This window comes from Haliaeetus albicilla, chromosome 22, assembly GCF_947461875.1.
Source record: "Haliaeetus albicilla chromosome 22, bHalAlb1.1, whole genome shotgun sequence".
In the NCBI taxonomy this organism is placed as follows: domain Eukaryota; kingdom Metazoa; phylum Chordata; class Aves; order Accipitriformes; family Accipitridae; genus Haliaeetus; species Haliaeetus albicilla.
Window position 1 is genome coordinate 26,140,952 of NC_091504.1, and position 20,741 is coordinate 26,161,692.

A 20,741-nucleotide genomic window follows, 5' to 3' on the forward strand; every position below is an offset into this window, starting at 1 on the left:
CATCCATTAGCTAGCAGTACAGGCTGAGTGGGACTGCACAGAGCCCACGGGGGAAGGCAAGGGGCCAGCCGAGCTGTGAGCTGTGAGGGCAGGAGAGATGGTCATGGCACAGCAAGGCAGAAACTGCTGAGGCACAAAGGCACCACCAGTCTACAGCAAACATCCATTTTTCTTCTGACGCCATCATCCCATCGTCCCTGGCACACAACCCCCTGATGCCAGAAAGAGACTGGTGTGCTGGAGGGCACTCACAGAAAGGATGAGGGGAGACCCTGGTGCTGAGGAGCTGACCCTGAACAAAGCAAAAGCCGATCAGCCTCCTGCTCATTCTGTAAGGCAAGAGGAGGAAGAGGGGAGGCATGAAGCAGGGTGGCACCACAGCCTTCAGGGAAAGAGTCCCTGTACTGAGGAACTGCCCCCAAGTCCCCAGGGCCAGGGCAAGAGCCAAGAGGCATGGCCAGAGCAGAGCGCACAGCGCTGGCCTGCAGGGCTGGTCTGCGGGTAGAGCACAGCCCAGTTCCAGCCGCTTCCAGCGCCAGCTCCTCTTTGCCGATGCCACTCCGCAGCAGGTGCCACACAGCCCATGGAGGCAGCCGTCCCGCAGCACCCACCCGGCTCTCACCCCACCGAGGGGGCCTGGGTGTCCCATCCCACTCTTGCCTGCTGACCATGAGATCAGCTAATTCTCACCCCAGCACAAAGGTCAAACCCATGATTTTTCTGATGACCGGGGCTGGGGGGGGGGGGGGGGGGAGGGGGCTGCAGGGCAACAGGAGACATCTGCTTTCTTGCTTTCAAATGTTTTTGCAGAGCTCCATCTAGGGGGTGATGTTGCTGGACAAAGCTGCAGAGCAAGATAGGTACCAGTAAACAAGTAAATGGCTCCTTCCCCTGGCCCGAGGCCTCTTGTCACACACTTACGGTGCTAATTAAAAAGGGAGGGAACAGCCCATAAATTTTACAGTTTATTCTAACTTCAGTTCCAGCTGGCTTTAAAAGAGCTGATGAAGGTAAGTGCATCTGTGCAGATCACTGGTGCATCACAGACAGAGAGCCAGAGTGCTTAATTAAATGTTATTCTAGGAATAAAATTTAGCCCTCATCGGACGAGACTGAATATTAAAGCATCAATTTCCTGAAGGAGACCGGCTGTAATCAGAGTCTCCTGCTATGGGAAAGCAAAAATAATCCCCGCTACTGACACCACCATCCCTCAGACAATGGCGGAAAAAAGTCCCACGGCAATGGAGACGCACACAGCTGCAAAGGACAGAGCTGCCCCACAGAGACAGCAGCTCCTTGTGAGGTCCCACGGGCACACCCTGCTTGCCAGCCCAAGTCCTGCAGGAAACGGTGGCTCTGAAAGCATTCCTCCTCCTGGCAGAATGGACCAGTCCCCTGGTGCTGCTCGGGGGGCTCCTAAGCTCCCGGGAGCTGGTTTTCAGGCGATTGTATGGTTTCGGGCAGTTCTGAGGCTCCTCGTGGGCATGGGAAATCTCTGCCTACCCAGTGCTGAAGGAAGGGGGGATCAGTCCCTCTTCTGCAGATGTGCCAGCCCCAGTCTGGCAGAAATGCAGCCTCTGGGTTGTGTCCACAGACTGGTGCCCGTATGCAGACATAAAGTAACATGCACCCTCACTCTGATCTATCTGCTCTCTGCACCCAGCCAGGCACTCCAAGCTTCTCCCATGGCCTTGCTGACAATGGCTGACAGTTGCTTTTCCATTCTGCTGGCACTCAAGCCACTGCTCCCTGCAGCTCCCCCCTGCTGCTCTCCCCCCTTTGCTGGGGTCCCAGACTGCCCTGAGAGCTGGCAAGTGAGAGCAGCACAGGCTGCTAAAAGCAAATCAGGCACCTCCCCAGCCCTGCTGCACCCTACGCTACCAGATGCTGTGCTGGAGAAAGATCCCAGCGTCAGAGCTGCAGCAACCAACAGCACTTCAGGTAGCTGAAGATCCCCCTCGGGAGGGGATACAACAGATCTACCCGCATCCTCCATGTATTTTTATTTCCAAGTGAGTCATGGTGTCTCATTTCATGGCATCAGCCCCTGGATGAAGGAATAGCGTTAAACTTCACAAATCCTCTAATATTGCTGTGCCTACAGTTGGAGGCCTTCACCTATGCAGATATTACTTCTCCTTTGCTCAGAGGTCTCTTTCTAATTTAATACTTGCCCAATATTGCAAAATTCATAACATGGGCTTCTCCAGAGGAATGCAGCTTATCTCCTAGGAAAGGGCAGTCTGTCATTGCAGCTGATTCTCTGCTATTCTGCCACGTTCCCACATCAGGACAGCAGGGCGATGACTGGGAGGCCAGCGCATACTGTAGCACCCGGGCCAGGCAGTCCGTGCCTGCTCCAGCCCCAAAGGAAGCCGCAGCGAGCATGGGGCAAAGGCTCTGCCTGCAGGTCCTTTCTCTCCTCGGAGGGTCCCCACCATCTCCCCACCCTGAGCCTTGACAAATCTCTAATCTTAACAATATTAGCCAAGGGGGCTGGCAGCTGGATCTGCCCTTTGCTGGTACTGTCAGATCAAATAGTTGCTAATTGACCAATGTGTCTACTTTTGCTGAGCTATTAGCAACGGCACCATGGCAGCTTTCTGACATTAATTATCTCTGAGTTAGCACTATCTGAAAGCATAAATAATAGTTCGGCATGATGGCAGGGTGAGCTCAGTGCTTCAGGCATGCTGGGGCAGGCTGACGTGGCCACCGTGCCCTGGTGCAACCCAGATCCCGAGCTGTGGATGCCATCACTGGGCCCTGTAGCCAGGAAGGTGTTGGGCAGCACGCAGAACAGCCAGGTCTCCTCCAAAAGCACTCAGCGTCTGGTCGGACTGTCACAGTCCAGGGACACCCTGCTTCTTGGCCCACTTTCATCAGTGACAACAGCACAAGAGACAACAGCATGCTGGCATGAGCTAGACTGGCTGGGCTTTGCCCTGGTTTTGAAGCGCTGTCTTACAGCCAACACAAAACACGAAATGCAGCAAGAGAACAGCCTGTGCAAAGCCCACAAGGGACATCCCTCCAGCAGACCATCACCACAGAGAGAAAAGGATCAAACATAGCAACCCTCAGCACACATTCCCTTTCCTGGCAGCTCTAAGAGGTTCCCATTAAGTCAGTCACCCTTGGTTAGAGGGTCTGACTGTCCCCACAACAGCTACCTCCGAGATTAGCAGAGCTCAACAGTTAGCAAGTAAAGGAGCTGGAGCAAAGCAAACAGGCTCCAGGCACTCCACACTGCTGAGAGGGCTGGGATAAGTTTAAGACACACTTATCTGCTTTTCACACATGCATTTGCGTTTAGCAAACACTCACCTGAAAGACTCTGAACCCTTGTTGCCTCATTGTAACACAGCTCCTGCACAAATCCCCCAGCCTGGCCCTTCTGGCTCCTCTCAAGGACTCGCACACTGGCACTGCTGCCTCGTCTGGAGTCCAGGCACCCCTGGAAGAGGTTTCCTCCTGCCTGGCTGCCGGGGGGGTGGAAGTGGCTCCCACCAATGCTTCCTGATGCAGAATCCTGCGGTCTGAGGGAGGCAGACCAAGTCCCCTCATCTGGAGCACCACCTACCAGCCCCTACATCCAGAGAGGAGAACGGCTGGAGAGCGGCATGGGTTTGTGGTGATGAGGGACAAGGGCTCTCTCTGAGGGCATCTCCCTCCACCGGGAGGAGCCACATTACCCACCTCCCTCCAGAAGTGATCTGAGCCTATGTTGTCATACCCTTTTTGAATAACGTAATTGATACATGATACAAGGGCTGGGCTTAAGTGAAGATTAATTAATTGATTTTCACGGGTTAATCCAAAAGCTGGGCCCCAAATTGTCTGTCTGCAATGATCATCGCAGACATTGCACAAGAGCCAGCCAGAGGACTCCAGAAATGTGCTTAATGAAGACTCCTTCTGTCACTCAGAAGCTTGTTTGTGTAACACCAGCTCAGAATCAGCTGACATTTATGCCAAAGTTGATTTTTTATGTAGTAAGACCTAGCTGCGCAGGACACGTTCATCTAAGTGGGCAGCGTACTGCCTGTCCTGGTGTCTGTCACCAGTGTGTCTGTCCCCACTGATCCCGGCATCCCCACCACAACTCCTGTCCGGGACCATCAGCACCGTCTCGCTGTGCCCCCTCTCTGCCTCAGGCTCAGCTGCTCGGCACCAGCCAGCCCAGCCTGCACCCGCCAGCGCTGCCAGCGGGGGCTGCCAGTGCCCCTCACTTCTCCTATCTGGTCCCAGCTCTCTGTGCCAAGCCACATGGCAGGCACTTTGGGAAGTCACATCCAGGAGAAAATGCAAGCAGTCTCGGACCCACACTTCACTCCCACCAATGCGAAGCCCGTACATGGAAAGGATCTGGCTCTTATCCAGCCCCCTGCTCTTTGCCTGCATCTGCTCTGTCCCAGCGAGTCTGGAGACTCCTCAGCCTGCCGAGGACAGACCGGGCTGCCTGCTGCAGCAACCACAACTTTTCTCCTACTTTCCTGTGGGTGCTGGCACCTTTGGTGTCCCTGAGTTCTGCCACGGTAGCTGTCCTGGCCAGCTTTTCTCTAGCAGGTTTGTCTAATTCCTGCAGTGGTGAACCAGGGTGTCACAGCCCACAGGGCCAGCTCTGACCGTGGGTGACACGTAGGCAGGGGAGAAGAGCCCCTTGCCATGCGCCCCGTCACCCTTCCTACGGCACCACTCCTAGCCTATTTCTGTGGGCTTCTCTCTCTTCCTGGCTTTTCTGCCAGAGGGGAAAGGTGTCCCCAGCCCACCGTTTCAGGCCTGCCATGAGCCTGCTCCCCCAGCTGTGGCTGTCCCCCAGCATCATGAGCAGGAACACAGCAGCAGCCCCCCATGTGCTCACCCCTGCATTAGCAGGGGGTATGGTGTGAGCAGCAGGAGCCAGTCCCTGGCACAGCTGTGCCCTCCAACGTGCATGCAGTAAGTGTGCCAGGGCGCAAAGGTCACAGCCAGACCCAGTGACACTTGCTTTCCAGTCCCTCCATCTCTGTGCCACTTGTCAGCTCCTCTCCTCATACCTGGGACACGTCACTGTGCCCAGCGGGTGCCGCAGCTGAGGAAGGGTCGGTAGGCAACGGAGCCCACTGCCAGCGCTGCAGCAGCATGGTGCAGCATCAGGAGTGCACTGCAGAGATCGCCTCCACCCAGAAAATGTGTGAGAGGCTCCAGCACCTGCACTGGCTCTCTTTTGCCATAGGTATGGTGGGTTACATGGTCACAAGGAGAGAGCAGTTCCCAAGGGTTTTGAACTGGGACTAACCTCGGATTTCTAGCTGGGAACATACTGCCAAAAATACAACCATTCAAAACAGCACTTCCCTGGGGAAGAGACGAGTGCACCCACTTTCTGTCTTGCTCAAGCCATGACAGAAGCAACCAGACCTCTTACAAAACCACTGTTCATATGCCTGGTATCCCCTAGTCCCACCACCCAGCTGCATCCTGGGAGCGCTAGCAAGACAAGGATACTGCTAAACAAGGAGAGGCAGAGAAAAAGCACCTTCCAACTCCAAAAGAAGCTCCCAGGAAGCCCAGCTGGGCTGTGAAATCGCAGCCTGAGTGGCTGCTCTGGGGCAGGGCACAGAGGCATGGGGCACAGAGCTGGGCACTGGCCCCTGGGGAGCTGCAGGGATGAGGCAGGGGGACAGTCTGCAGGAGACTTCTGGAAGTTTCCACTAACATGGAGTGAATCATTCTGGCTGTGGGGCCACCTGAGCTTCCCCTGTCCCCACTCTCCTTGTGTATTTAACCCTGTCCTTGGGAGCCATTAAATTCCTGCTCTGTTGAAATAACCAGTGGATTCAGATGTGAGAAAATGGAGTGTGCTCAGTTTCTGTCCCCTCAGGGCAAGCTGATACACACCAGCCAATGGCCAGTACCACAAAGCATAATACACTTCCTGGTATTTCACCAGTTATCCATCTGGGCAAGGAATGCAGCAGGTTAAACAAGCTGGGCTCATCTTCCGCTGGATGGTGGTAGCTTTGAGGGAATTCAGACCTGTAGCCAAGGGTAGATCGAGATGACCTTCTGGAGTGTAATTGTAACAATCTTGCCATTTTTATTCCCTAGTAGTTGAAATATTTCAAAAACTAAATGACCCAAGGTCATTAAACTTTGTAAAGAGATTGCTGCAGGTATTTCCAGACATCTATCAAAAACTAAGTCACCATGACTGCCAATGACTAGAGAAGAGCATAGATCGGCAAACAGTAAATTGTCCTGGTTTATATCCCTTCGGAATTTTTGCTGAGGTTTCCTAATTTTTCATATCCAATTTGATGACCATATTAATTAAAATTACAGTTGAGTAAGAGGTACCTTTATCCTCTTATCACCCAATCTGGTATGAAGAATTAGTCTAACTGTTGAAAAATAGCATGAAGACAGAAACCTGTATAACACAGGTTTTCTAAACCAGTTTCTCATCTAAGGCAGGTTACTTTTGGGGACTACTGCTTGCCTGTGATATTTGAAAGAGACATGCAAAAAGTTTCCATGTTTTTGCTTTCTCTGTTCATAGCTGCACAAGCTGAGGCTATATAAATATGCAGAGATGCAGGTCTGGGATACCTTCATCTCATTTCTGGTACTTCTAGCGTCTATCACAATATTTATTGTAAGAATAAAAGCAGTGCAAACAACGAGATCCTTTTAAGAAAAGGTACTGGGGAAACTCCCTCAAGCTCGGAGACCCAGCATCCCGCTGCCACCCAGCCCCAGGCAGGCCCATCAGAGATGGGGGAAGCATACTGCCCAGCTCCTGCTGCAACGTGCCACTCTACAGAGCTGGGCCCGTCCTGCCCTGCCTCTAGCAGGGTTAGCCCAGTCCACGGTCTGTGATCCAGTGATACCCCTGCCTCACCACAGGCACCAGCTGCTGGCGGATGAAAGTCAAGATTGTTTAAAAAGTTGTACATTGCACCAGTACAACATCATGCGTTACTTCATGCAAGGGATACTACAGAGCATCCCTGCTACCACCTTTGGACAGCAGTAGCATGACGGATATGCCCTGAGCGATGGACACGATTCAGGAAATAAAATACTCATTGGCCAGTGTCCCCATGGGGGTTTCCCAAGCCAGCAGCTCATGCAGTGTGCAGGATGAGGCCAGCACGTTCAATGCAAGAGTGAGCATCCGCTCCCAGGAGGACCCTGTCTGCAAAAGCGATACAGCAGCACCAGCTATTCTGCTGCTCATTTTAAAAGTGTGACACAAACTTATATCGTAAGATTAGATTAGTTTTTCTTGCCATTCTTTTTGCTCTGTTTCAGTGGGGGAGAGAAAAAAAAAAAATCAAGCCACAGCTAACATGATCAGGGTGTGCACAGTGAGTAGCCCAGAATGCTGTGAAATCACATAAAAGATTTGATCAGAGTCAATATCAGCTGCTGAGCTATAATAGCTTTTGTGATTCTCCTAACAGGATTTTAATTTTATGTTTATTATTTGGGGACTAGCAAAGCACAGGAAATGCCTGTGTGGTGGTGCAGGCCCCCTTTCCCTCAGTTCTCTGGAAGCCTGGGAAGACTCCAGTGCAAAGCAAGCTGACTTTCAGTATTTTTAATTTTTGCTTGTGTTCCCCACGCTTGGCAGGAGAGAGTGAACTTAATTAAAATCAATGGAGAAAAAGAATGGGATAAATCACAATATGAATATTCTCAGTGTCTATGCAAGCGCAGCACACAGCTCCTGCCGGCATTCAAAACCAGCAACTCCTTCAAGGCATGGAGGAGCCTCCCTGCCCTCCATTGTCTCCAACAACAACAGCTCTTCGGAGCATTGCAGCTCCACTTTGGAGGCTGCTTCCTCCCTCCCTTGCTCGCCCTTTGCCAGGATGGGAGATGGTTGGAAGCAGCCAGGAAGATGCTTCCACAGAGCCTGCTGGCGTGTGCTGTCCTGGGCAAACAGCGTGTTGCCTGGGCAGCCCCCCAGGCAGGCACTGCCGCAGCCCGGGCTGGCAGAGCCAGTCCACCCTCGCTGGCCAGCACTGCCCCTATGCAGAGGGGATACCAACTCCTGCCCGACAGACCCCAGCTCCACTGTGGAGGCACTCTCACAAGACATTTTTCCTTTTGCTCTGGTTTTGGCATTTTCCAGGGGTGAAGGGGAGTTTTCTGATTCTTTTTTCCAACCAGGAAACTTAGTCTGGAAGTGTGTGCTTCCCACAGCAACATAGAGCATCATCCTTCACCCTACCTGCAGTGCCCAGGCCCTCCCTGCTGCAGAGCAAGAGCTGGGGAGAAGTCTGGGACACAAATGGCAGGGGCAGGAGAGGGTCTGCTCCCCATGGCAGTTCAGCTTTTGTGAGACCCATCACAGAACATGAACCATCACAGGTCAGAAAATGGGAGCAAAAGAACAGGGGAGAGGAGCAGCAGGAAGAGGGGATGCCAGGAGGGAAACTGCCAGACCCAGCACCCTGCTCATTCCCAAATGGGCTGTTTAAGGGTAATCTCCGATTGCTTTTCCAAAGCAAATAACAGCTTTTCAGAGCCACCTGCCAGCAGACGTTGATGGACTTTAAAGCTTTTACCATGTCTGTCAGAATTTAATTGCCATTTGTAGTAGGCTAAGCTCTCCAGTGGGTTAATGCAGTGCCAGGAGTGCCTTACTCTGGACTCGCTGGGCTCCGCAGCCCCACATCGGTGACCGCAGCACCCGCCAGCCCTCGGTCCCTCCAGGGCCAGGGAGGCACCAGGCTGTGCCGGCAGTGTGGCTGCCCCAGAACATAGCAGGACAGCCAGGGCAGCCCTGATCCTGTGCCCAGTGGCAGCGCTGCACAGGAGATTTGATGAGGGCACCCAGGTGTTCCTCCCCTGCTGAGAGCAGACGCTGCACCACTGCTCTGCAGCCTCCTGAAGTGCCACTTTTTTCAAGCCTCTTTGGATGTTACAAGCATTATATGGGGCCACAAAGCAGAGAGATGACCTTTTGGTGACTGAAGCCCTGCAGGGCTGGCAGAGTCTCCGCAGCAGCTGGAGAGCACGGAGGGCAGAGAGAGCCCTCAGCTCAGCATGGACCTGCTGCAGGGAGCCCTGCAACACCGCAGAGGGCTGGGGCAGCCTGTCCTCCTCACCAGCCTCTGCAAAGTCTATGCTGTCCTGACCTGCCTCCTCCCCGCCCTGTGAACCCACAACCAGCACCATACTGGGGCTCCATCCTCCCACCACATTTAGCTGCCACTGTAGCCATCATGCAAGAGCTATGGGGCTTTCTCTCTCCATGCAGCCAGTGGTTCAGCCTTAATAAAAAAAAAAAAATCATTATTCCATTGTATAGCACCGCATGCCAATCCCTTCCAGATGAATTAATTTCTTAATCACACTTTTAATGGGGGAGACTGTTAGAGCCCATGCGGGAGTGGTTAATATTAGTACTATTTAACTGTCGAAAGCTTTTCATATCGTAAACCAGGCTCACAGTCGAACAATAAAACTCACAGTTTAATTGGTGGGTAACAGGCCTCCTGGCACTCATAGCTTCTAACGGCTGACAGCAGCAACACCGCATGCTGGACCAGGACAGCCGGCTGCTTCGCGCAGCCTGAGAGCCGCTCTGCCATGACCCCCACGCCGGCCCTGCTCCTGCTGGCATGGCGCAGCAGGGCAACCCCCAGAATGACTGGGGGGGGGCATTCACCCCCCTCCAGGCTGGATCACTGCCTGTAGTGGGTACACACAAGTGGGTGTATGGCGCAAGCGAGCACTCAGCATGTATGTGGGCTGTTCATGACTGCATTTTTCTTCCAGTCAATCTTTCATAGATTTATGCTGGAGAAATGGGAGCATTAAATATCCCCTTGCTGTAATTCAGCATGCAGCAAGAGATACAGATTTAAATATTTAGTAGCACATAACTGGCTAAAAGCCTCAGCAACATTTTTAAAAATCACTTCTTAATAAAACTGGACTGAAATATTCCCCACAGTTAGAATTTATGGCTGGTAATTGGTGTTCTTGTGATAAATAGGAGTGAATATATATTTATGAACAACAAATATTAATGAAGAAATAATACGGGAGCCCAACTTCAGGCTGTGCAGCTTGCTATTACTCTACAGTATTCCCCAAGGAACGCTGACATCAGGCAAACACAAAGGCCAGATCAACAGTGCTGTTTGACTGAAAAATCCAGGAGAAAGGGAGCGTGGTCCTGGGGCACAGAGGCCAGCTCTAGAGGTGGCTGGATTCAATGACAGCCTCTGCATGCAGCCGTACAGGCACACATACATCCGATGTGAACTCTGCTCCCTTGGCTTTGTATCAGAGATATTGAGGATCTAAGTCGCAGCCTGCAAACACTCCAGCACTATTGATTCTTATCATGGGTGAGCCATTAATTTGCATGTGTTCCCCCATGATTAAAAACCTGGAGGCAAAGCCCATAGTAACTGCTCCTCTTCTTCTGTGTGATGGCAGAAAGAGATTTATCTCCAGGTGATGATCTTGATTACCGCTTACGCACAGCACAAGCGAGAGCAGCATGTTGATTTCTCTTCATTTTTCACCCAGCAGGAACCGTTTTTAATGCCTGCTGCCTTCTGCACCAGAATCTCGAATTAATGCATGAGCCAGACAGAGGAATTCCAGAGAACACCATCCACCAGCTGATGGGTCCTCACCTGAGCACAACATTGCTCTGAGCCAGTGCGAGGCTCTGCCTGAGCCCAAGCTGGGCAGGGAGGCAGAGGAAAGCCTGGCTGGCGTTTGCAGCATGCTGGGCACCACTGATACACCTGCTGGAGCCAAGTGGAGTGAGCCGTCAGGCTTCCCAAGGTCCGTGGAGGGTACCAGAGCCTGCAGACAAGGCAGGCTGAAACAAGGCACTGACACAATCCCAGGGAACCGGCTTCAGGGAGTTAACTCTGCAGCACGAGCAGTTGGACTAGCCATCACACCCCAAGCCTGGCTGTTCCCCTGCCTGCGCTGTAACTGCCCTCCCATGAAGGCTGGCACTCTCCACCATGCTCCAACAGCACAGAAGAGCCACACTGTCTGTGAAAGCCAGAGCAGCCAAAGGAAACATTTCTAGCATTAAATAAAAGAGACGTTTTTATTCTGCAATAGAAGCTCTGTGATCTTGGAACACAATTTGCATAAACAGACAATTTGGCTATAAACAATTTCAACATTAACTGGTATTTACATATAGAACAACTCACTCAAAATACAATTAAAGGCCTTGATGGATTGGAAAATGTCAAAACATTTAAAAGGCTTCAACACATGTGTTTGATTTACATCTCCTTGGTCCGACATAAAACTGGAGTTTGTTTACATTTTCTCTGCCAGAGCCCAGAGCACATGGAGATTCTGGCTCCCTGCATCAACAACATGGTTTATCAGCATCAGCACGTGCAGAGATCAATTTACTGGTTATTCCCCCACATAGGGAATCATCTGTGTTTTCTCTAAGAACAAATTTAAAATGAGGTGGCTATGGCTCAGATCCCTAGGCTCGCGTCACAGCTGTCTCCACTTGCTCAGTACACTTACAGGAATCTGCAGGGCCACTATTTTTCATATTGTCCAGAAAACAGAGGCTGGGAGGGTGCCATTCGTCCTTTACAAAGACTGAACTATTCCAGCAGAAGGCAAGACCTGTATCTCACCCTGGGCTGCCTGAAAACAGAAGCATCCCAAATCAGCAGCTACTTTTGCCTTGGGCCACAACTTCTGCCTGTCCAGAGAAAGCACCTGACTCCTCAGCATTCACCAAAACAAAACCTGAAACCTACCTCTCCCCACTCCCGACCACATCCCCTGCTCATGAGCTCTTTCCTTCTACACACCAAAAAGCTGACTACCCTACACAAAGTGGAACAGCTCCAGTAACAGAATAAAGCCCATCTCACCCCAAACAGGCTGCTACTGCAGACAGGGCACTGACACAGGAGGTGGAAGATACGTGTTCAACTGCCCAGCACAGCCCAGCCCCTTCCCATCCTTGAAGATGCTCTACCAGACAGAATGAGGGGCAAAGGAAGGAGCCTTGCTGGCACTGCGCACCCGCACAGTGGAGCTTGCCAGGCAAGAGCTTTGCAGCACACGAGGGCCAAGCAAGGTCGTGGGAACCAGGCTGCATGCTTTGGTCTGGTTCAGTGTCATACCACCAGAGCTTGTCTGTCTGGGACCAGCACACAAAACAACCTAGCTGAGACTGTTCTGACTGCCAGAAGTTAAGGATCCCTGGAAATCTCACCAGACACTTGGTATTTTTACCCCCAAGTTCTCTGCCTCTGACTGCACACTCAGGTTATCTGATAGCGAGAGGAGTGCTGGAGCTTGAGTTGCTTCCCCAAACCACACCAGCCTAACAAGGCTCACCTACTGCCGAAATAATAAGCAACAGCACTTGTCCTGTCTGTCCGTTCCCAGAACATTTCAAAAGCTGCTCACAGCTGTATTTCTTCTCTTCAAGGTCAGATAGATTCCTTAAGGGCTACAGGCTGAACAATTCCACATACATCCTAAAAATACAGAGCTTTATTTATAAACCGCCTAATATATTTTAAAGGGCAGGCACTCCACATTTTACTTTTTATTGCCACTTATCTTCCATCTCTGCCGCTGTGTTTATTCTCTCCTATGCAAAGGCGCATATCCACAGCCCTCTGTTGCTGTAAGGCTGACACGGCAGAACACCGGGAGCTCAGTCAAGTGCAGCCCTTGTAATCTGTCAGAACACTCATGGAGGAAATCCACACACTTTCCAAAATACCACTGAGCATATAAAGCAAAGCAAAAACCCATAAGCGATCATTGACCATGGAGCTCAAAGGAGGCAAAGACTGAGAGCTACGCTCGTGAAACCCACAAAATTAGCCTGGGAATGCAGTGCATGAGCAGCTCCAGAAGGGAACAGGCTTTGCTGCTGGCAGAACAACGCCCTTGGCATTGGGAGCTTGTTCAGCTTACAGGGAGCCATTTGCCTAGTAACGCTCTTTTACACTTCCCTCCAGGCTACAGCAACAACCCGACTCCTGCACCTGCCTGCAAGGACAGATGCTCACTGCCAGCTCCCAGTCAGCCCAAACTCACGCAGTCCACTCTGGAAGCCCCATGCAGCTTTGTGTGGGAGGCAGAGGCCCCGAGCAGCGCTTGCATGCAGCGCAGAAGCTCTGGGACGTGGCTGCTGGCTGGAGAGGGGAAAGGTGCTGCACAGAGAGCCTGTGTGGAGACCACCCACTCCGCTCCCCACCACTCCTGCCTGGGCGATGCTTCTGGAAGCCCCCCTCTGCCCACAGCCAGCTCCTGGAGGCACCAGCCTGTCCACCAAGGTCATCAGCACTGTATTAATTGGGCTTACAGAGGGTTCTTGTCTCTCATTAGTCTGCCACTCAAAGTCCATTAGCTCCTGGCAGGGCCTTCCCGCATTAAATCCTCAGCCCGAGCCCTCCTTCCCAGGCCATGGTGGAGCCCTTCATTAGAGCTGCTGCTGCTATTGCCCAGCAAGTTGCAAGCTGTAATTTATTACAACGCAGCATATGGATGCTCTCTTTTTCCATTTGTCTGCATTAAATAATTATTTAAGCTATATTAGGTATTTATCAAGTAAACTGTCAGCATCTGAAGTTTCCTTATTGTAGCTGGAGATTGAGAGCAGCAATTTGTATGCATCCTGGCCCTTGCATGGAAAGGGCTTTCTGCAGGCTGAAATTATATGAACATGATGTTTTATGAGATACTAGAACTTAACCTCACAATTTTGGGGGGGGCGGGAGAAAGGAGGTGAGGGGAACCAGGCTCGCCAGGTTGCCTGGCATAGCGAGGGGCTCCCAGCTGTGCTTCTCCTAGAAACTCAGGGGCAGCAGCTGATGGTGGGGCAGCGGCAGACAAACCAGTGCAACTGCCACCCCGGGTTAAGGGCACTGAATGTGACTCCGCAGCGCTCCTCCGCTCGTCCCTCCTGTGCAGGCCTGTGCAGGAGTCATCCCCACACCAACCCCGGCCCTGCCACCCTCCATCTCTCCTGGGATCTCCACAGTGGCGTGGCAGCAGTGAACTCAAAGCTCACTGCAAGCCGAGCAGGGTCCAGCCCACAGCCCCCACCTGCAGGGCAGGACGGGGGGTCCTGGGTCACCAAACCCCCCAGGCAGGGATAGCGCGTGCCCACCCCAGAGGGCCCCAGCCCCGCTGCTGTTCAGTGTTCCCATAGGGCGCTCCAACACTCCTGACTCGGGAGCCAAAATGGGGAGGGAGACTGTGTGCAGTGGCAGCCACTCCTGCCCTCCTGAGCGTGCCCCCTGAAGCCCCAGGAAGGCCAGTGAAGAGGCCTGGGCTGGGAGAAGTGCTGCAACAGCTCCTCTTCCTCACCTCCAGCTTTGGCATTTCTCTCTCCCACCCCAACTCTGACAATTTCCACAGCAGGAACCCTGCCTGCTGGAAGCTGCATCCTTTAATTTCCCAGATGGCTCAGGCTGCTCCCTTCCTTTCCCTCCCTCCCCATCTCTCCTCTCTGCTGAGCTGTAGGTGCTTTCTTCCATGTCTTGTCCAAGCTGGACAACCACATGGGGAAACTGAGGAGATGCTGTTTAGAAAAGATGTCAGCTCTTGGCAACCTGCATATTCGAGGGATTTAGCAGCTCTCCGCATGAGCAGCAACCTGAGCCGCACGCCAGCCATCACCATAACTACAGCCTATGTTAGCCTCTCACAGCAGGTCTTTCAACGGATTAATTTAAAAGGTTTCAGTTTGGCTGATTGCACCTAATTTGCCTTGAACCACTGTCAGGATGCTGTGGCAGAGCTGTAGCTCTTGTCCTGGCAGCCTCTTCTCACTTCACCAGATGGCTGCCTTGGCAATTGCACATCAACTGAAGAGGCTGAACACATAGGGTGCACACCAGGCGAGCCCCAGGAGATGGCACAGTGCTCCTTCCCATCCTTAGCTGAAGCTTTGGTCTGTATGGAAGGAGTCGGGGAGTTCTGGGCAGTGCCTCAGCTCCCTGACGAGGCCTGGCAGGGCCATGAAGTCAGCTCTTCTGGAGAAATCATCAGCAGGTGGCTGTTCTGGGATCAGAAAGGTATGGAGAGCCCAGAGGAGGGGGCTCATGTGGGTGAGGATACCTGGTCCCAGCAGTGCCACCGCTCCCTGGTGAGAAGGGAAGGGTGCAGGGGTGCAGCAGAGCCCAAGCAGCAGAGTCCTGGTGCTTTGCATGCACCCCCAAGCCTGGCATCAGCTCTGGGACAGGGTCTGTGTTTGGGCCTCTTGGAGGTGCCAGTTGCCCTTTTGCTGTAGGAAAGCCTGCACAGGCAAGGGCCGTTGGCCTGCATTTTGCTCAGAGTTTTTCATCTGGTTTGTGTGTCTAAGCATAGCATCCACAGAAGTCACGTATCATTCCACCAACAGCTTCAACCCATGAAAAAGAAGAAACTACAAAGACTGACGGACAAGTTACTTCTGACACACAGAGCACAGACGCCAGCACTCAGTACGTTTGGACTGGGACTGCATCGTGAGATGATTAGTACAGAGATGGAAACCCATCCAGTTTTCAATTCCTGCAAGAAAGCACATAAGCCTTTTTTTCCTTTATAGATTCTTGACACTTAACCTACTCAATGCTTTTTATTTGCATTGATCACATTTTATAGTATGATTAAATTTGTATGGAAGAGAACCAATTAGTTTTGTTTTACACTTATTGAATCCACTTTATGGTCAGACAAATTAACTCTCAGCAGTTAGCTTGATTTATCCAACAGCATAAAGCTTGACAATCTGTACTCTCAGATAATCAGTTTTAAAAGAATTATCTTTATTGTTATTTTTCCTGCTTGGGAGAAACCGTTAAACCTGGAGGCAGGTATGAAGAGGAAGCAAACACTGTGAGCAGACTGGCCTTGTCTGGAGATTTCAAAACCAAACACGCCTGTTTGCCTCCTGACAGGGCTTTTGCTGAGAGGCACCACCACGCTCTGCACTCTCTGTGCAGCGTGACTGTCTGCAAAGGCAGAGTGACTATCTCTTGGCAGAGGGCGAGTGCCGACACAGTGACTTTCTCTTGAGGAATGAGAGCTAGTCTGTTTTAGAAAGGCTTCTTTACCCACCATCATGGAATTGTACATAGGCATAGGACATAACAGAGGAGTGGGTGTCCAAGCTGCTGCCCCAGGGGAGCAGCTGGAAATGCTGAGCTAAGAGGGTGCTACCCACGGAAAATTACCAACAGGAGAGCTAGCGGAGAGGCTTCAGGAAAGTGAGCAGTCTGGGCACCCTGTCTAGACCTGCCAAGGATGGAGACCTGCTGATAGACACCCCTTCCCCCTCAGCTTCCACCTGGGGTCTGCCTGTCCTGGCCGACCTGTGGTCTGTCCTGAGGACAGTATCTGTCCCCACTGCTGCAGCAGTCACTGTGCCACAGCTTGGCACCCAGGGCAGAGCTGTGGGGCTCACCGCCCTGTTCCAAGTGGGCAGCTGGTGTCAGAGGGGACACTGGCAGCTCTTTCCCATCCCCTACATGCTGCACTTAGCAGGCTGACCCGTCAAGGGCAAGCCAGCTCTGGCTACAAATGACCCGAGCAGCCCTCCTCTGGCTGCATGGGCAGCTTGCTTCACTAGCCTGGGCACTGGCAGACCTGGACACCAGGAGGGACGCTTAGCACAACCCCAGCACCGCAGCAAGAATCCTGCTTCCTCCTGATACCCCTGTACCAGGGAAGGGCTCCCAAAGTAGGTGGCAGAGTGCGGGGAGACATAGCTGTGAGTGCTGTGGGAGGAGGAATAAGTGGCCAAAAAATGTGAAAAACCTCTCCTGAGAAAGGGGTGGAAGTGCTGTTGCTTGGATCAGGAGTAGTAGAGTGGATGGCCCTCATCGGAAGCATGTGTAATTGGGGCAATCCTTGCTGCACCCAGCACCCAACTCAAAGTGCATCGCTCTTTTCCATCGCTATGTCATTATAGATATGCCTGTCAGGATCAGGCACAGGGCATGGCTGATGGCTGCCCTTACTTAGGAAGTTGCCCACTCCAGGGCTGTCCCTTCTCTCTCTGCTATTTGGGCAGGGCACACAGTTTGGAAGAAATGATTACCAGTGCTGGTAATGTGTTCCTCCAAGCTGGAACAGGCTGCTTCCAACTCAGCACACAGAGATGCGTCTCCTAGTGAGTCTGTCTTCCTCTTGTGTAAGCATTCATTAGGTTGGGCTCGGCAACATGATCATGTCTAGCAGGTTCCATCAGAAAGGAGGTTTATTACTAGCAGAGTGACACTGCCATTGACACAAGAACAAATGGGCCAAAGAAGCTGCCTGGCACCTGGGCAGCTCTGAAGCCCAACCTCATTTGTATTCAGCAGCTACAAGTAAAAGAATTTGTTCCCAGTTAGTAAATGAGATTTAGTTATTAAATTGGCTCATGTGAGAGGCTGCCAGTTGTTCTCATGCAATGCAATAAATGAAGAGATGAAAGCTTATTATTTCATAAGAAGGAGCTGTTTTCTTTCAGGAGTAGGTGCTGGAGAGATGTTATTTTTTGGCAGACAGTGGCTGTGTTTGATGATCATTCATTTCAAGGATCTTCACAAGGCAGTCAGGGTGCTTCACAAGTCCGCTGAACTGTCGAGGGGGAGCCCTTTCCTGACAGCTCTGTTGCCACCAGACCCCCACACACCCCTTGGCATCCTCAGCCAGGAGGGCACGGAGGGCTCCTGTCACTGATGCACACCTCACATACAGCTGGGACAGAAGGAGCCCAGTCAAGCTACCTTGTACAGTAGCTAGCGATCCACTTAGGGCTGCGGGTCCAACACAGATAGATATGAAAACCTGATATGGTAGAACTGAAAACTGTCCCAGGAAGAAGGAGATCTGGAAATCCAGGGAGTAAATCCATTATCAGGCCTCTGTAGTCTCCCCACTCCTTTGCCCTTTTGCTCACAACCTCTAACCAAGTCTAGTCCCTTGCTAAATCCATGCAGACAGACACCAACATAGTCTATCATCTGTTGGCAAACATAGAATGATTCTTCTCTTCATGACAGAAAAAGATCTCCTTGTCTGGTTCTTACAAAGGTCTTGTGGTTGTCCGTTCTGCAAACATATAGTGTGTAGATCCTATACCATAAAACCTGAAAGTAGCATCTCTTATCGGATATAAAACTATTCGTTCTCTAAAATACAGAGCCTAAATATGATACTGACAGCATATCAGCAATGGACTTACAAGCTGGGGAACTAAATTGTAGTCTGGAGGACTGCACCTAACAAACAAAGCAATCCCAGCACTCCTCTAAAGTGGATACTAACTTTGAAAGGTCCTTAGAGGACACAGTTGCTCCTGTCCCTTTGCAAGGATCCTCTTGAGAAGCTTCACATGTGCAGACTACACAACTGCCATTTGGCCAAGCCATGAAGTACTATGAAAGTCAAAGCTTGCACTGGGAGTAGCATGCCATCTGTTCAGGCTTGAAAGACAGGAAACAACTATCAAAACTACAGTCTAATCATGATCAGCTGGCTGGCAGCTAACAAGCATACACGCTGTCTGGCGAAGAGCTAAGACGCTTATCAGCTAAGCATCTTGCAAGAGAGAAATGAAGTATCTGATGGGCTGAGGGAGAAATACAAGAGCAGACAGCTAAAACAAGGCTAATTAAAGAGTGGAGTCATGTAGTCCAATGAAAACTAGGGACTAGCTACACAAGGTTCCTCTGCTTGCACTTGTACACCTCCGGTTAAATTCATATCCACTATTAAACAGTAGGGAAAATATGTAGGCCAGGAACCAGTCAAATACATCTGCATGAACAAAACTAAAGCCTAAAACAGAGACGGGAGCTGAGTACTACATGTGAACCACGAAGCACAGGAACTAAAATATGCACTGGATAGAAAAGCTTAATCTATGGGAAAGTACATAAGATGTTCTGTGAAAAAGGACACTGACAGCTCATGTTGGGTTGCTGGTCTGCTTGACCCCAAGAGGGATGTCACAGTAACTAGTAATAATGCATTGTTGCTTGGCATTCGCTATGTAGCCCAATAAGGAAGTGACAAATTCATTATGGAGTTAAATCTTCACTCAGAGAATTGTTCTGGGGTCAGTTCCCCAGTATGTCCGGAGCTTCTACACCACTAAGGGCTGGTGGGTGAACAGATGCTCCTGGGATAACAAGGCTCTGGAAGGAGATAAACACAGCAAATGCATTTGAACCCAAGGAGATGCCAAATTTTGAATCAGTCAGCAATGAGAGAGTCTCATCCTCACCAACCTGTCTGAATGTCCAGCCAATTGACAGTCACTAGGGAGCACACACCCATTCACACTCTGTGCATCCAAACGAGCAGTCCATAATTGTTTATATGAAGAAACATCAAAGGATTTTGCATGGACAAACCACTCAGCAGCCTGAAAAAAAAAATGAAAGCAAAGAACACCAGACTTATCCTTCAATAAAGCACACTCAGAGGCAGACAGTAAGTCTTCAGAAACAGCAACACTCCACTGGCTTTCCCTGTGAGCTGCAGCAAGCTATCACTATTGGCCGTGAGAGGAAGGATGAGGCAGGAGTTTTGGAACTTGTCCAGCCCACCAACATGGATGTACAAAGGAAGAGGAAGAATTATGTGATTATTACAAAAAACATGGGGTCTAATGACTATAGTACCCATGGACAGGGATGTTGTGGAAAGGGGAATGATAAATTGACCTGCCACAGAGCTGTCCTGTATCAACACCTTGTTGAAAGCCCAACCTGAGTAACACCAATATTTAATTTTGGGCAAACTGGAAGATAAAGAAGGTGAAAAACTTAACAGAGACATATTCACTGTAACAGCTGTGACAGCTATTCCTCAAGCACCACAAAGCACAGCCCTGCCTGTGCTTAGCTCTGCAGAGTAAATGGTAATTAGAGTTTGCCAATCATTGTTGCTTCTTTATTGATGACAATGGGGAGATGAAGGATCTGTGATAGACATAGATTCTCCTGAAGCTTCTCTCTGCCATTTGTCATTTCAAGCTTGCAGTTTGAATCAAAGAATTTGCTCAAAATGTGTTTCAAGGATTTTTCTACATTTCTATTCTATATGTAAAAAGCTTGAATTGTTTCTGAAATGGCCTTGTTTCAGTAGTCTTCAGCACACAGCAAAGTGCAGCAACGCAGATGCCATAAAATAATTGGTGCTGGATCACACCTACAGCATCCTACCAGCAAACTCATGAATCTCCCGCACTGGTCTTGATTAAGACCTACTTTTAGGCACAGTCTGAAGCAGCCTGTCCTTATAGAAACAGAAAGCATGTTGCATTTGATTAAGATGAAAGGCTAACTCCAGGATCACAGAACATCCCACATGCACCCACAGCAAATGGGAAAGAGTACCAGGGAGGACAGGCAGGAAAAATCCCTCTTCCATCTGGCCCAGACCCACAGCCTGTTAGAGCTGCCATTCCTGCAGACTGCATGTGTGCTTGGGGTCTAAAATACAAGACTATATTGATTGCCCTGTCACTTGTTAATCGAAACAACTCAGTAAGCCAAAGGTAGCTGAGCGCAGTCAAGGCTGGGTACATGGAAGAGGACGTGCACAGCGTCTGTGCAGCAGAGTGCAAGGAGCAGGGGGGTCCAGTCTGGGGGCCAGAGGCAGGGCCAGTCCCTGCTCCCCATCTCTTGCAGGCAGATGGAAGCAGAGCCCAGGCCAGGAGGGCACTCCACAGAGAAGGCGGTGGCGATGTGACAGCCCCATTTCATGTCAGATGGAGGGAA

At 51.0% G+C, this 20,741-nt stretch overlaps 1 long non-coding RNA gene across 2 annotated transcripts in view; it reads right to left on the reverse strand.

Moving 5' to 3' along the window:
- LOC138690586 (uncharacterized) overlaps window positions 1–20,741 on the reverse strand; it is a 166,187-nt gene that overhangs the window by 61,546 nt on the left and 83,900 nt on the right. Inside the window, exon 4 of one of the 2 annotated variants that reach the window (XR_011329378.1) lies at window positions 10,934–19,381. The exons of the other annotated variant lie outside the window; for it this stretch is intronic. This is a non-coding gene — a long non-coding RNA (uncharacterized lncRNA). Of the gene's footprint in view, window positions 1–10,933; window positions 19,382–20,741 lie in introns of those variants that run through there. 2 annotated transcript variants of the gene reach the window in all.